The sequence below is a fragment of the Arvicola amphibius genome, chromosome 1 (assembly GCF_903992535.2).
Source record: "Arvicola amphibius chromosome 1, mArvAmp1.2, whole genome shotgun sequence".
In the NCBI taxonomy this organism is placed as follows: domain Eukaryota; kingdom Metazoa; phylum Chordata; class Mammalia; order Rodentia; family Cricetidae; genus Arvicola; species Arvicola amphibius.
The window spans coordinates 200,017,791-200,033,744 of record NC_052047.1 but is presented as its reverse complement, the minus strand read 5'-3'; positions in this window follow the sequence as shown (position 1 = coordinate 200,033,744).

Genomic DNA, 15,954 nt, shown 5'->3' with positions numbered 1-15,954 from the left:
GATGCTGTGGGAGCTCCTTCAGCCAATAGCCTTTAAGATACCAGCCCGCTTTGGATGTGGTCTCGTGTTCTATAAATACAGATGAAAGCGGTATGCATGGGCCTCTTGGCTGCTGGATTCAGTTCCAGTTCCCAGCGCACGCAGAGGACTGTGGATGGCTGCTCTTTCTATGAGTTTATCCCCAGATAATAGACCTTTGTTATACTGCTTTCTGGGCTATTGTGGAACTCTTCTGTACACCAGCAGAGGGCTTTCATTAACTTTCGCTACAGACTCCCCCTCTGTGTTGCTTCAGCGATGTTAGTTCATAGTGACAGATGCTGATGCTTACCTCTCATGTTGCGCACACACAAATACATGTACGTATATATGTGTTCACAGACTACACATGCACCTGTATGGGTCTGTGTAGTCACATGGCTTTCAAGAAGCCAGGCTCTGTTCAAGGAGCCTGCTTCTCTCCTATGTGGCACTCCAGAAAGCCCTGATGATTCTCCTACCTAAGCGGTTCTGGGATCCTTTCTACCATGTTTCCTCTGCAGTCAGAGCTGCTTCCTGGTGTTTTCTGTTAATGGCTTCAGCTGGAGTGCTGACTTGTTTTCGGTCACCGTAAGTCCCCCACTTCCCTGAATGGCCTGACTCCTTCCTCCGGCTTCTTCTGCTTACATATCATCTTCTCTCCAGCTCCTGGTACTTCTATAATTTGACATTTATAAAAACTGAATTTCTATAATTTAAAAAATTAGTGTGAACTTGATGGGTTTTACAGATCATCTGGACTCATTGAGACCCCTTTCCCCCTTGTCACCTTTTACAGCCTGTATTATCACAAAATCTTTATTTGCATCATTTACATAGGTATCTCCCAGCTGGCAGAGTTTATCCTCACTTTTATATATCATTTATTCACACACATATTTAATACATTACATACCCTTACATCTCTGCCCTTGCTGGGCAGAGAGTGTGTCTTCTGTGTTCCATATTGTAGGTAGTATTTTGTGGAGTTCTTTGAGAAGCAACATTGGGGATTGGCTAAGGACATGGGTTCTAGGTCTGTATCCTGCCTCTAGTACTGTGTAAAAAGATGTTTAAAGTCTTAGTGCTCTACTTATCACCTGTAGAATGGGAGTAATATTTGTGTCTTAGCTTTGTGAAAAGTAAACAGGAAAGCAGACCTGTAACTCATTTTTAATAGCCTCTGACAGAGTAGGTACTTCAATAAATTATTTTCCTTTCTGTTGTCTTTTCAAACCCATCTCTATAGATATATTTCATAAAGTAAGCTTATTGGACCAACGGTTAGAAGGTCTTTGAAATGTTTTGACAAATTGCTTTTGAAAAGTTAAGAGCTATTTGTTCCCTCCTGTCTTTTTGTGAGGAGTGCACTATAATTCAAAGCCCCAATTGTAGAAGTTGGAAATGATGACGGAGTCCATTCTTAAGCTGTTAGGTCTTTCATCTCCCATGGCCATTCAGCTCAGTCCTGCGTTCCCAGGCCAATTCTCTCTTCCTGCAGATGCTTGACACCGTGTTTTTCTTTAATCATTTTATAATTTAGTGGCTTACTGAGATATTAACTTTTATTCTTTCATGGTAACTAGCATCTTTCTTTTTCTATTGCAGGATAAGAGCTTTGCTGGATAGTTTTATGTCAACTTGACACAAGCTAGAGTTATCTGAAAGTAGGGAACCTCAATTGAGAAAATGGCTCCGTAAGATCCAACTGTAGGGCATTTTCTTTATTAGTGATTGATAGGGGGAGGGTCCATCCCATTGAGGGTGGTGCCATCCCTGGGTTGGTGGTCTTGGCTTCTATAAGAAATCAGGCTGAGTATAGTGGTATATTATTTGTGTTTTAATAAATAAAGCTTGCCTGAAGGTTAGTGCAAAGCAGCCACACTAGTCAGCCACACAGGCCAGGCAGTTGATGGCACACACTTTTAATCCCAGCAACTACACTAGTTAGCCATAGAGACTGGGCGGTGGTGGTGCACTCCTTTAACCCTAGCACTAGAGAGGAATATAAAATGGGAGGAGACAAATCTCACACTCAGTTTCAATCTGAGGAGTCATGGTGGCATGATTGCCCATGTCAGTCTGAGGTAGAGGTAAGAGCTGGCAGATGGCTGCTTTGCTTTTCCCATCTTCAGGTTGAACCCCAATATCTATCTCTGGCTTTTTATTATTTGTGCAAACGCTGAGCAAGCCATGGGGAGCAAGTCAGTAAGCAGCACCCCTCTATTGCCTCTTCACCAGCTCCTGCCTTCAGGTCCAGGCTCTGTTTGAGTTCCTGTCCTGACTTCCTTGGATGATGAACTGTGATATGGAAGTGTGAGCCAAATAAACCCTTCCTCCCCAGCTTGCTTTTGGTCATGGTGTTTCATCACAGCAATAGTAATCCTAACGAAGACAAGTAGCCAAGCCTTGCTCCCTTGTGTGGCTAGATTTTATGTTGCAAGGAATTCTGGAACTAGGGTAGCACTGAGAGGTCAAGGCCTGGGAAGGAGACATTTGGATTGTCTGTCATGACTCAAAATCTAGCTGTTGAAGCACTTAGATAGGGACCAGGTTGGCAGGGGCACATGGGAAGCCAGGGGATCATGCAAGCTGAAGGCCAGCTTGGTTACAGAGTGAGTTCTAGTTTAGCTGGGGTTGCATAAGGAAACTCTATCTCAAAAACGAAACCAATAAACAACAAATGAGAGTGAAAACCCTGTCTGAGAAGTTACCGACACACGGGAAGACAAGTGAAGGGTACGTACTGGGATCTAGGAATGGTCTGGTTCCATCTTGGTTCTACCATGTTTCTGGTCTCCTCTTCTAAGCTCTGCTGACTGGGGGCCAAGAGAGACCCCAGGCATGACCATAATTGTTTCAGCTTTGACCCTTGGTGCAGGTGGTAGCAGCAATGTCAGCAGAAGGTGAGCATTCCTAGACCATCAGTCTGACTGCTGCTTATGAGCCTGGAGGTTCACGAGTGCCCAATGCTTCTCTAGAGCCGTGCTGATTTGTTGCCTAATCCTGTGAGCTGCTAAGAACTGCTGTCCTGACTGATAATCCTTCCCCTGGCTTGAACCAAGCGCATATCACAGGAGCCTTGGGCTGATCAGGGCTCTGTAGCTTTTGTAGATGCCTGTGCATGTCTCTGGGCATCCCAGAGTCCCAGCCAGCCCTGGGCCTAGGAAGTCTCAGTGGCTTCTCTAGAGGTCCTTTACTGGTCAGGCTACTGTGGCTTTCATCTAGAATCCAGGGCATTTTCATTTTCTACCCAGTCTCAGAGACAAGCATCTTCCTGACCAACGGTCTGATGCTAATGCCCTCAGAAAATAAATCACCAGTGCTTACTCATGAGCTGATGCAGCCACAACAGCCAGACAGGGAGACTTTTCTGCAAGTAGCCTGGATATGCTGGCTTCCTTTGAGTTAGGAGGCACTCAGTCCTGACTATCTTCATAGAGGAGAAGTATATTAGTTATTACTTTTCTCACTACTTGGCAAAATCAATGACAAAGAACACCTTAAGAAAGGAAGGGTTTATTTCAGTTTAGTCTGGGGGTCTGTCACATCAGAGAGGGCATAGTGGCAGCTATGTGAGGAAGCTGGCCACATTGAATCTGCAGTCAGGAATCAGTTTTTGTTCCACTCTGGGGCAGCAGCCCAGGGAATGGTGCCACCTACATTCAGGGTGGAGCTTCCCTTCTCTGTCAAACCTTTCAGGAAACACACTCATTGGCAAATCCATGGTGATTATAAATCCCAGCAAGTTGACAATGACGTATAGCAATCACAGGGAGATGGAGGTATGAGTACATGCAGCAAATGCTTCAAACACAGATTGTAACCCCAGTAGTCAACCTGGTCACCTAGCATCAGCTCCCTGAACATGTGGTAGGAATTTAATATGTTTATCGACTGATAAGTTAACCGTCAGACCTGTCTCTTTATATTACAGAAAGGGAGAGACATTGCTGTCTCCTATTTCGAGAAGATGAGAAAGGTGGGGTTTACAGGGATTTGATTTGCATTGACTATAAGTCATCGAACTTCCTCAGAGGCTGTAGGTTAGTTAATGGTTTCTAATTAGTATCACATTTGTCAGCCCAGGTTCCCAAGCTGGGAGCTCTTTAGCCTTTCTCCTCTGCGCCCCCCCCCCCCCCGGACTCCACCATGCAAGCAAGTCACCGTAGTATGGCCCTAGAAGAACAGCGTGAAATCATTCACTGGGCATTGGCCCAGCAAATTGGGGTCAGCCCTCCCTAAGTCGTTTAATGGCTAATTACATGCTGAGTAATGCTAAAATGCATCGAGACCCTGTTAAGGAGAAATACAATGCTTTGCGAGGCATATGGCAGAAATTCAGGTTTGGCATTCTTCCACTTTTAAGGATTGGGTATTGAGGCTTTGGCAAGGGAGAGACCCGGAAATAGAACCACTGTTTTTATAACAGCCCCTTTACCCTTAAAGCCTATTTTATCCCTGTAAGTGCAGAAAAGTATGGAAATATTGCCATGCTCTTTAGCACAATTTTCTGTGATTTTTTTTCTCTTAAAATCCCCAAGAGAAAGTACATTTCTCTACCTACTTATTTGCCACTGTCAAAAGATAAGAAAATTCATGAAAGTCTCTTCTGTCAATCCTCAGCAAATATGCAATTATTTCAGGCTAGCTTTAAGAAAAAATTATTTCCACGGTGAAGACTTGCCTCTCTTCTCAACAAAAACAGGGTGTTGTTGCCTCCAGATGTTTTCGTTCTCTGAGGATTGCAGATGAACATCTGCTTCAACACACACAGGTTACTTTCCTCTGGTTGAGCTTGCTCTGGTGCCTTCTTGTGAATAGCAAGTAGGGATCACAAAGTAATTTCTCTCACAGCCTTAGAAAACCTATCATTTTAGGACATTCCATAGGGATGTTGGGCAGTAAGTGATGGGAAGGCTTAACGGGGAGGAGAAAATAGACGATCTTGCCGACCATAATCCAGGAAAGATACATAATGGGAAGTTCTTGAAAGATACACAATTGACCGCCTGTCACAAATAATTGATGGCTGAGATCCTGAAGAATGTGGCCATGATAAAAATTCTGTGTAGATACCCACACACTCCATATCTTCCTGACACCTTGCGGGTTTCCTTTTTTTGCAGAAATCTTTGTGGGATCAAATTAGAAGCACTATTTGCTGAAAGGCAATATTCTCTTCTTCAGGCTTGTGAAAGCAGAGCTCCCTGTCTCCTGGCTTCCATCTTCTTCGTTTGGCTTCCATCTTTATATTGAACTTCAGCCTTAAACTTTATGATAAGTGCTTTTAGCCCTTGGTCCACCCAAAAACAATGACACACGACGGACATTCCTTTTGGTAGAAGGGTAAAGAGGGCTCACCTGATTACTTGAACTCTCTGGGGTTTGACAGGTCCTTCATGGAATATTTTCCTAAAGTGCTCTGGATTGCTTTGCAGTTTTGCTCGAGTAAAGAACCACCATTGTGCATGGAAGGAGCAGGGTGGCTGCTTGCAGTCCATTGTGAACATGTGAGCAAGGTGGGGGAGAGAGGGGGAGAGAGAGCGCGAGAGAGAGGGGGGTGGAGAGAGAGAGACAGAGACAGAGACACAGAGAGAGACACACAGAGAGAGAGTTAGTTGTTGGCTCACTGCAGGGAGAACCTTTGCTCCTTGAGAAGAGAAATGAGGTCACCTTACATGGTTCCTGATTAGTGAGTCCTGATTAGTGGGCAAAAGTGTGGGTGGAACTGGAGGGAATCTTGGGAGGGCTCCTTAGTAGTTGGTGTCAGTGAGGCAAACGATCTTTAAACGTGGCGCATTGGTGATCTGCTTACATTCCCTCACCCAGCTGCCAGCATCTGAGAGCATTTTTGTAGCACTGAGACTATTTTGCTTGTCCACGGTGCTAGAGATGGAAACACCAGGAATAAATGTCCCCATTCACATGGCCCTCAACCAGTGATACTTGTTCTCTCATGCCTCCAATAGGTAATACTTTGCTTGACCTCTAAGAGCTTTCCTAGGGGATTAGCCATCTTGCCTGCAGTGCTAACTGGCTTGACATAGCCTTGTCTACTGGGTGAAACTACATCAGGTTTTGGGGTGACTCCTTTTCTCTGACTTACACTCTCAGTCTTATACTCATTTATTTTCAGCCTTCCAAATAACTATGTATCTTCTCAGGTTCTTTTTCTAGGGTTGCCCCAAACTAAGATGATGTTCGTCTTGTCTGAATAGCACTGAGGGCATGGCCTGAGATGGGGCCCTTTAAAAGTCAGAGCTACTGAGCACTGTGCACAGTTCCAGGGTACCATATTGTGAGGAGACCCTGCAGCTCTCATGAGAACAGAAAAACTCGCTGGCCACTCCTTGCCTGTTGTCCCGTATCGTTTGTCTGCATAACAGGGAACTTACTGACTTTGTAGTTACCTGCTGCTCACTGCCTTGCTAGCATGTCTGTGCTGTGTGAGGTGATACACTAGCTTGTCTTGTTACGACATTCTGTCTCCATTTGCTCCCCCATGCTTTAGAGCCAAGGAACTTATTATTACCACAGTCTCTCCAAGAGCCTTTGGATAACCTGCTCTAGAACATCACTAAGAGTGGCCTTCTGCCCACCTAGGCCCCCATTGTCCACTCCTGAGATACCTGTCAGTTCTTGTAAATCCTGTGTAGACAACAAGATTAAAGACCAGAGGTATCATTTAGATATTGAGTTTTACTGTAGATTTAGTGGTTGATCTCTCAAAAGGCCAGGCTAACCCTATTTGCCTCAGGCAGATGTAAATGCCCTAAGACATCATCTTGTTTACCCTCTTAACTTAAAATTCCAGAATTCTGGTTAACTGAAAAGGATAGTATTGCACTTTCATGAGTTTGCAGTCCTACTTGAGGTTGTTTCTCTGTCTGTGGGCATTCATGGGCAAGCTGGGTGGTATGTATGCCTATAATTCCAGCTACTCCGAAGGGTAAGGCTGTTGAGGCCAATCCGAACAACTTAATGAAATCCTATTTTAATATGTATATGAGAAAGAAAGGCCATGAGCAAGTCCCATTTCTGGACATTAACAATAGAAGCAGCCTGAAGTCAGCTTCTTATTCAAGGACTGCATGGGAAACACTAGAATCCATTGCTGTAAGCCATCTATAAATGCCCTATGAAGATGCTGAAACTGGGCACAGGTTTCCACTCATTTATGCTTCCCTTCCTTGGCATCCTTCCCTTCCTTGTCTCTGCTAGAAGTCTTTTGGCCGGGCTCCTCGGCTTCTAAACAGCAGAATGGGTCTCATCTCAACTCTTTAAAGTCTTTTAAAGAGTTTAATACTACACTGAAGAGATAGCTCAGAGTTATTGGTGGACAGCCATAAAATTCTGAGTTAAGATATTAAGCATCTACATTAAAAGCCAGACATGACTGTGTGTGTGCATACCTGTAACCCCAGTCTGTAACCTGGGGGTGTTTGTGGAGATAGAAGTCTACAATCACTGAAGCTTGCTGGTCACCAACCTAACTCCAGGTTCAGTGAGAAACCCTGTTTCAAGGGAGAGTAATAAAGTTGGGCTCCTCTGGCTTCTGTGTATGCATGAATGTGCATATTTGCATAATATATGAGTATATCATTCTACACACACAAAGACTTTATAACCCTTATATGATGTTAAATATCCCACCTGTTGTGAGGCTGGAAGAGGTTCAGAGTTTCCCACTAGGCAATGGTCTCTCCAACTATTTCTTCATTTGTTCCAGAGGCTCTTACCTCAGTATCAATGTCAGCATGTTTTAACATGTCATGTCAGCATGTTTACAGTGATGTCGCTGAGGGTCCTTTTCCATTCTGAGTAAAGACAAGATTTCTCACGGACGTCCTGTGCTCTGCTAGAAGACACTTGGTAGGCAAGTGATCTTAACCCTGTAAAAGTAGCATGGCATTCACATGAGCTTTCACTTTCCTACTCTTCATTTCTACAGGTTTCTTTTCAGCCCTCATGTTGTCAGGCCGACCCAATGCCAACATCTTCTCTGTTTCTACACTCTACAGCAGGGGTTCTCAACCTCCATAGTCCTATGACCCTTTAATACAGTTCCTCATATATTTTCATTGCTACTTCATAACTGTAATGTTGCTACTGTTATGAATCATGTAAATATCTGATATGTGGGATATCTGATAGGTGACCCCTGTGAAAGGATCATTTGACTCCCAAAAGGGTCACAACCCACAGCTGCCCTGTAGTGAACTGTGTAAGGGGTTCAAAGCTTCTTTAAAGTTTCATCAATGTAGTCAGTCTTGTATATGATGTTTACAGTTTTGAGATTTAGTAAGGGACACATTAACAAGGAAGCTGTTGGCTTTCCTGCAATTTCTGTTCTAGTATCCAGCAGAGACTGGAGACACTTCTCTGGATTTGGATAAATAATATCCACAGTGCTTACCAAAAGGGTGAGTTCATGTCTCTGTCCTCTCCATGAACTCTGCACAGCTTGGTGCAACCATATGTATAGAACAGTCTAGAAGAAATCCACCTCTCCTTTATTTGGAAAGAAATTGTCCCCATGCTCCAGAGGAAGACTTAGACGTGATCTCTTCAGGGGCTCGGGGGAGGGTGATGGCCCAGTTGGTAGAGTGCTTGTGACCTAAGCATGAGGACTCAAACTTGATTTCCTGAAACTTGTATTAAAAACTCGAGTATGTGGTGTACATACTCCCAAGAGCTGAGGAAGCAGAGACAGGAGGATCCTTGGGGGCTTGCTGGCCAGTCAGGTTAGCCTCATCAGTGTGTCCTAGGTGCTAATGAGAGAGACCTTCTCTCAAAGGAGTTGGGTAACATTTCTGAGGAGAAGCTATGATTTTCCTGCCCTCCACAGGTATCAAATTCACATGCATTTGAACCTATACACATGCATACACAGATCACAGATACTGGTAGTTTTTAATCATACAAAACATATTGTAGACAAACACTCATAATTTTGAACTTGTGTTCCAACCTTTGCAGCCTCTTTGTAACAGGATTGGTTTCTCAACACATTAAAATAAGTCACTACAGGTCTGTGTATATACACCCATTGATCCATCTAACAATCCATGCAGCCACTCCTTTCAGCCAGTAAGCCATTTATTAAACCTTTGCTTGTGCCCAGCATGGTGTCAGGGACAGAGACAAAGGAAGTAGTGTGATGGACTTCCTGCCTGCAAGCTAGTGATTAGATCATGGGAAGATGTTCTGCCATTTTGAGGGCCCTACTGATTCCTATGTAGTTAGTATCCTTAGTATGACCATATAGCTCAACACCAATGACAACCATTGGCCTTTTCATAAAAACTTAGTAATCATAACATTTCCCTTTACTCTGGAAAGTATTCAGACTGTATCTCTATTTCATTTAAACTCCCTGTATTAAGATGCTGCTTCTAAGGAACCAAATTTAGTTTTGAAAAACTGTTCTGAACTTTGGAGTCATTAAATGTAGCCTCTGTGTGTATGTAATATGACAGAGAAAAATTGCAGGCAGTAGCATCTATATTGAAAATTCTGCACTGGATTGCCATCAATTGCTAATAATACATCATAATTATTCTTATAGGGTTAAGCTTTTCTCTTTCCTCTTCCACCTGCCTTGCTGAGATAACCTCTAAGGATGTCCAGGAGGATTGGAGGGCTGGAATTCAAAAGCTTTCATGACAGCTGAGCTCTCTGTGCAATTCATTATAGTGAAAAGATGGGGAGGGGGTTGTCAGCCAAGATAATGGCTGTGCAATTTCCAGTCCATTCTCCTTGCAGCCAGATCGTGGAGGCAGCCCATGGACCAATTTCATCAGCCAGACCCTGCTCATCTCTCATCTGTCTATATTGGGAAAGAGGTTGTGTCTGGCTGGTGCAAGAACAAGCTGACAGCAGGGCCAGAGTGGGGGAGTTGGAGAGGGACAGGCTGAAGAGGTAGGAAGGCTCATCCCCAGAGCTTCAAATCTTGGGCTTTTTGGGAGGGGTGCTGACTGACATCAGTCCAAGGGGATAAAGGCAGAAAGTGGGAGACATGGGGTGTGTGTGTGTGTGTGTGTGTGTGTGTGTGTACTCTTAGCCCAAGCTGTGTTCCTAGATTTCCTAGCTTTGCCCTCAGAGCCAAGCAAAGCAGAAACTCCATAAATGTTTGTTGTCTGACTGATTGTGATGGGGAAAAGAAAAGCAAGGTATGGATTTAGTGACTTATGCACAGCTCTTATGGGAAATGGAAGCCTCTTTACTTTCTGCCAAGGGAATAAGATTCTCTGCAGGAAGATTATAGGAGCAGGGCTGATGTGAAATTATCTAGTGAGAAGAATCTCAGACATCTCTAGTAGCATCTTTATAGGGACCCAAGGTTTTAAGAGAACACTGAAGTTGTTGCATCTGCTGCAACAGGCTAGATCCAAGGAAGTCCTGTACACACTTGAAGGGAAGTCAAGTGGATCTTTGAACACAAAGGCTGTGGTTCCTTCCAGCTGGAAGTTGGCAGGTGTCACACGTGTAAGTGTTCGTGCAAGTTTCCGTCCTCATTCTCACTTTGAGAGCTGTTTCATTTTCTCCCCTAGACTGGCTACCCTCCTTTCCTTATGCCCCTTTTCATGTGTATGTTCCTGACGGATTCTCAAGGTTATGGTCACTACCGAAATAGTGGCCTTCCCTCACTGCAGTAAGGAAAAGCCAGCCCTAACACTGCATCAAGTAGCACTGGCAGGGAAAACTAGAAGAACTGTTGGATACTAAGTATGTAAGTCGGCCTGGAGAGATGGCTCAGAGGCTAAGAGCACTTGTGGGGGACTGCAGACCACCAGACCCTGAATTCTCTGTAAACAGCTTGTTTCCTGCAGCTGCTCTGAGCAGCCTGTAGCTGATGGAGGGAGTGGGTTCTGGTGATCCCTGCAGCTGAAAGATCCCGAGAGCTGGGACGTGGCCAGAGCCCTATATAAGCTGTCCCTGAGCACAGTAAAAGGGGTATTCTTGTTTCCAGATCCATGTCCTCTTGTCTCTGTCTGTGTATGTGTTTAAACTCCAGCCTAGTTCCCAGCTCGTGTACTGTAGAGCACAGAGCAAACATAGTTTTTTACAAGCACTGACTGCTTTCAGAGGACCTGGGTTTAATTCCCAACATCCACGTGGCAGGTCACAACTATCTGTAACTCCAGTTCCAAGGGGTCCCTCTCACAGACATACAGACAGGGGAAACAACAAAGCATATAAAATAAAAATAAATCTTAAGCAATTAAAAAAAATAAGCTAAGTCTTTCCTGAGCCCAACTCCTTCAGAAAAAGGCAATGACAGTTTTAATTATCCTTCGTCATCAGATCTCTGTTGCTTCTACGGTAAAAAATACCTCCACTTTTATTTGTTTATTTTATTATGTATACAATAGTCTGACTATGTGTATGTCTGCAGGTCAGAAGAGGGCACCAGACCTCATTACAGATGGTTGTGAACCACCAGGAATTGAACCTTTGGAAGAGCAGGCAATGCTCTTAACCACTGAGCCATCTCTCCAGCCCCCAAAATACCTCCACTTTTAAAAAAGGTTCAAAGTTTCTTGGAATGAAGTCTGTTTCTTCAGTCTCTCTTGTATCTACTGTGGCCATGTGACTGAATTCTGGTTTGAGATCTAAGCACAAGTGACAGATCTAACCTCCTTTGTTCTCTTTTCTTTCATTATTGAAAACAACTAAACGTGATAGTGCTCACTGATCCTGAGACTGATTTTAGTACTCCCACACAGATGCAAAAATTCATAGAAATCCAAGTCTCTGAAATCCAGTGATGTCACAATTACATATAAACTTTACGTATCTTCCTGCAGAATTGAGCTCATCTCAGGATTACTAATGCTTGCTGCCTTATGCAATGAAGATATTGTTTAAATGGTTGTTGTGCTGTATTATTTATGGAAAAATAACAAGACAAATATCTGTGCATGTTCAAGAGATGAAAAATATTTGATACTTTTGTTTGATGTGGTTCCAGGGTTTAAATCAAGGGATTTATACACACTAGGCAAGACCTTTACTTCCAGCTCTTTTACATAATATTTTTGATTCAGATTGGTTGGCTGCTATAGATGTAGGGTCAAACATATAATTTACATATAGAGTTTAGTTGTATGACCCAAGGGAATCTGACAAATGTACACACTCTACTTGAGACCAAGGATTTTTGTTTTATTATCCAGGAAAGTTCCTTATATTTCTCTTTCAATGCATCATGTCTTCCTGCCCTGTACCAGATGACCTTGTAAGTCTTCCGAAGTCTGAACCAACCACTAGCACCTGTTAGTTTTGCTGATCCCTGCTTTTGAGATAGGATCTTCTAAGTAGCCTAGGCTGGTCTCAAACTTAAAAACCATATGCCTCAGTCTCTAGTGCCTGTTCTTGAAATAGATAGAAATGGAATTTATAGCACATCTATAAGCTTTTGGTATCTGGCTCTTTTCATTTCACATACTTGAGATTTGTTTGTGTTGTTTCTTGAAACTATTGTTTATTCCTATTTATTGCCAAGTGATGGTTTCTTGCAGTGATGTATCATGTTTTATCTATTCTCCTGTTGACATGCAATTGGTGTTTCTGGCTTAAGAATACTAGGAATGAGGCTGCTGTGGTGCTTGTTGAATAAATCTTATTGTAGAGTATTTTTATTTCTCCAAGGGATGGAATTGTTGGGTTGGTGGGTAAGGGTGTACTTGATAAGAAATTGCCAAGGAGTCTCTCAAAGTCATTTCATTTTTCAGTGTCTCCCGGCAGCATAGGAGGGTGAAGTTGCTTCATAGCCTCAGTAATGTTTACTATTATGCATATTTTTTATTTAAGCCATTCTAGTAGGCATTTTGCTGGTATATTGTGCAGTTTTCATTTGAATTTCCCAGTTGACTGTTGAATAATCACATGGAACCCCTCTGTGTGCTTATTGCCTATTCATATCTTTACAGGTCTGATTTGCACACTGCAATAGTGGATTGCTTATATTTTCAAAAACCCTATCTACTTCTGATGTAGTGTACAAAGAGTTTCCACAAGCATGCATGCATATGAATTCTACCACGCGCAAGACACAACCATGTCTATTCTCTCAAGAATTCCTTCAGATGCCTTTTGCAGCTAACCTTCCCTATGCCTAACCAGCCACAAGTCTACCTTTGCTATTAGCTTTGTTAGGTTTCAAAAAAAGAATTATACTGTGTGTATAATTAGTTTTCACTCAGCATTGTGTTTTTGGGTTTTATCCATATAAGAGTTGTACTAGGGGCTGGAAGATGACTCATTTAGTAAAGTACTTATTGTACAAGCATCAGGATTTGATTTGGGTCTCACTATGTAACCAAGCATGAACTTGAACTTTTGATCCTCCTGCCTCCACGTTCCACATGCTGAGATTAGAGGCATGTACTATTGCATCTGGTTTATGTCTGGGGATTGAACCCATGACTTTACCCATGCTGAGCAAACAAGCTATTTTCCCAGTTTTGTTTTTTTAAAATATATTTCTTAGATATGAGTACTCTTATCTCAATGTATGCTGCATGACAGAAGAAGGCATCAGATCCCATTATAGACGGTTATGAGCCAACTACCAACTGAGTTAGTTTTCTGTGCTTTATGCTTTTATGTCTTCTTTTGTATTAAACACATGTATTTTTATAGTTTTAAGTATGTTTTATGTGGCTTTCAGTCACATCTCTTAATACTTTTGTGTTGTATTCTCTAAGGATCAACTATGCATCTATACTTTGTCAAAGTCTTAGATTCATGAACAGAACCTTTTCTCCCCATCTTCTGTAAGTAACTACTGCTATAGTTATTATTTTGCACCTGACCGTATCCAGATGCTCCTCTACTTATGATGGGGTTATATCCTGATCAGCCCATCATAAGTTAAGAAGAGTGTATGTAAAAATGCCCTTAACTCGCATTACTGAATATCACAGCTTAGCCTCACCTACTTTAAATGTGTTCAGAACACTTTCATTAGCGTATAGTTGGGTAAAACCATCCAAAATGAGGCTGGAGAGATGGCTCAGCAGTTAAGAGCACTGGCTGCTCTTTCAGAGGTTCTGAGTTCAATTCCCAGCAACCATGTGGTGGCTCACAACCATCTGTAGTGGGATCTGATGCCCTTTTCTGTCATGCAAGCATACAAGGAATTAGAGTACTCATATCTAAAAAAATTATATTAAAAAACCCAAAAATATCAACAAAAACCATACAACACGAGGTCTGTCTTATAATAAAGTATTGATTAGCTTGTACAATTTAATGAGAACAGTATTGAGTACGATATGGATATGCTTGTCATCATTACAAAACTGAAAAACTGTTAAATGGGCCATCTATATTGTTATTATTTTCAGTTCTAAAATTTCTATTCAATTCTTCAAGTCTATATTTAGGTAGGAATAAGCTATTTATCCAGCCATCATTATCAGACTTGACCTATAGCGTACTTAGCATGTTTATAATGCTAATTTAAATTTCTTACCCATTAATTCCTAATGATGAGGTCACTTGGGGATCTGCTTCTTTTGATTGTTACTGACTTTTCTCACTCTTTGTTAATATTCTTATTCTTTGCATGCTTCACTGTATTTAATTATGGCGATTAATGCATAATGTTTGTTTTGATTACTTTTTAGAGCACACATGTCTGTTTCGCAGCTGACCATTGAGATTCTACCTATAGTGTGGCTGCATTGCAATCTTCCTTGGGTACAGTTTATCTGTAATGATTCCATCCCAAACTTGTGCCTTCTCCTTCATTTGGTCATCAGTATTAGAGCTGGGGGCATTAGATTGTAGTTTGCTTTGCATGTCCCGTCCATCCTGCAGTCCATCCACCTTGAAGTTGAGGTAGAACTGGTAATTAGTCTGCACGCTTGCCCTTGCATTCTCATTTCCTGACTTGGCAACATGAGGCTAGTTGGTCTGAGTAGTTTATTTTTACCTTTGGGGTTCTTCCAGATCCCACGCATCCTGCTAGCCCACACCATTTTTTCTGGTAGCTCTGCTTTTCTTCATTTTGGCTGAACTGGGGCCCTGTTTCCCAGAATTCTCTTCCCCATGCTTCCAGGCTAGTTTAGGCCACAAGAGACATTGTTCATAAATCTTGAACAATAGAAGCAGAGTTGCAGGTAGATTGTTTTACATTCTGACGGTCAGCGAGGTTCCAGGAGTACAAGCTGGTGTGGGTGGCCCCTGACCCTAGTTTCCCTGACTCTTCTGCAGCACCTTTTATCCTTTCCAAGCTGCAGGTCAACATCATGTTGTTTCCCTCCTTCTTGTCCTTCATAGGCGGAGGGTGAAGCTTTTTCTGTAGCTCACCATCCAGTTTATAAAGACTGGCATATGTGAGGTCCAGTGTGCCCACCCCCACATATACTTTGTAATGAGAGTTCTCCTTTTTCCTCTCCTCTCCTCGTCTTCCTCTGCTTCCTCCTCCTCCACCTATTATTTTCAGTCAGGGTCTCATGTGGTTCAGAATGACCTCTAACTCACTATGCAGCTAAGGATGATATCGAATCTCTGATCCTCTTGCCTCTTCCTCCTCTTGCAAACTGAGATTACAGGAGTGTGTCATTATGACAGATTTATGCAGTCTTGAGGAATGAATGCAGGGTTTCCTGCATGCCTGCTAGGCACTCTATCAACTGAGCCATATTCACAGTCTTTCACTGTGCTTTCATGGTATCTCTGTGCTGCTCAGTCCACCCTTGTCATTCTTGTTTGTTCTTGCTTTTTCCATATTTAGTTTCCTTTCTAACTGCCCCCTAGTGACTTCTAGCCTCACAGGCAGTTGTCAGTGTTGATAATTCAATTGGATCACCAGACTGTCTTATGCCAAAGTCATAAAAAAAAAATCCCTGGTCCTGAACTCTGGGAATTAACTGTGTATCTCCGATGTATTTTGATGGATACACAGTCTAAGTTGATTCC